This window comes from Miscanthus floridulus, chromosome 7 (genome assembly GCF_019320115.1).
Source record: "Miscanthus floridulus cultivar M001 chromosome 7, ASM1932011v1, whole genome shotgun sequence".
NCBI classification, from domain to species: Eukaryota; Viridiplantae; Streptophyta; class Magnoliopsida; order Poales; family Poaceae; genus Miscanthus; species Miscanthus floridulus.
In genome coordinates this window covers 106,392,741-106,394,251 of record NC_089586.1, presented here as the reverse complement: position 1 = coordinate 106,394,251, position 1,511 = coordinate 106,392,741, and positions in this window count along the sequence as shown.

Below are 1,511 nucleotides of genomic sequence, written 5' to 3'. Positions count from 1 at the left end.
CTCTAAGGGAGACCCAGGAACGTACATATGTTGCTACATAGCGCTCTATAAATGGGGGTGGCGTGTCCGAGCCCTGTAGCCGGCCACTGTTGTGGTATGGTCGATGGAGTGGCCCCGTCCTTGTTGTGCAGAAGTGACGCGCCGGTCATACTTGGTCTTGTGCGTCGTGGGGCTCCAGTACAGCTTGAGGCAGGACATGGCGGGCGACGTGCTGGTCATCGTGCGATGACGTCGTAGGGAGCCGTGGCTCTGCAGATGCCGAGGCCGAGCCATCGTGAGGGGCTCGGCGGACATGGATCCTCAGGCTGCCGAGCCCCTGAAGCAAACTGCCGAGGCCTTGGAGGGAATTATTGGTCCTGGGTACTGATTCCGAGGCCACAGTATCCCAGACGTGGCTCCCCACGCTGCGTTGTTCTCGGAGCAGGAGTTGGCAGCACAGTGAGGCATGGGCGTCAACCATGTGCATAGTGGTTGGCACAGTGGCGGGTAACCCCTGCCCAGTCCTGCCTCCTGTCCCATCGGCCATTCCGCTGTACTGTGCCGAGCATGCGGCCGATGTCAGGGGCAGCAGTTGGCTGAGTTAATGCGACACGACGTTTTGTCAGAGAGACGGGTGAAGGAAGAGGCAGCGGAGTGCTGCCGAGCCCGCCTCGCGCGAGACGGAGGGTCGGCGGCCCGGCCGTGGCCTGCGACGAGAGAGGGTCGGCCGAGGCCTTCGGTGGGGGATCGCCCGAGGTCAGCGGTGAGGGGGCCTCGGGCGAGTCGGAGAATCGGCCGAGGCCAGCGGTGTTTAGCTGGTTTCGATCTTTACGAAGTCTAAGCAGTCGTTTTTTGGTTCTTGCTTAGGGTACCCCTTCTCACGGTATCCGACAGTAGCCCCCGAGCTTTGGGGGAGTGGAGGCACTCCCCCTGAGGTTCTGACGAGAATTGGCTCTTGATAGTTCCTGTCGGGATGGTGTTTTGTACTCGAGGTTTCGGTGGGTGCGCGCGAGCGCACCCGCCGGGTGTAGCCCCCGAGGCCCTGGAGGAGTGATTTCACTTCTTCAGGGGCTTTTTTCTCTTTCGAGTGAGGGGTTTTCATTGTGTTTGCCGGGCCCGTGGGTGCGAGTTCGGATCGCAGGGCCTCGACGATGCTGCGGAAAGAGCCCCTTAGCCTCCGCCTGGAGCGAGAGGGCCGTCAGGGGTTCCCCCGGCTTTTTGTACGACCCTCGTGCTTCCTTTTCGCTCAGAAGGAGGGGTGGAAGATGCCATGCTACCCTCGGTGGGCGCGAGCGATGGCATTTCTGGTGAGCTGTTATCGGGTAAGTCCGAGTGGAGGCCCGTACCCCGTTCGCTGGGGGTCGGCTAGCGATCCGAAGACGCGCTCCAAGAGTACCGGCGAGTTTCTCTAGTGGGTGCCGAGGCCGTTCGCTGGGCCTCGGTGGCTCGATGCCTCCCTACGGTGGGATCCCATTCGGAGACCTCCCTGCCGGTCTCGGACATGACACAGGGCACGCTCGTATAGGCTCGCC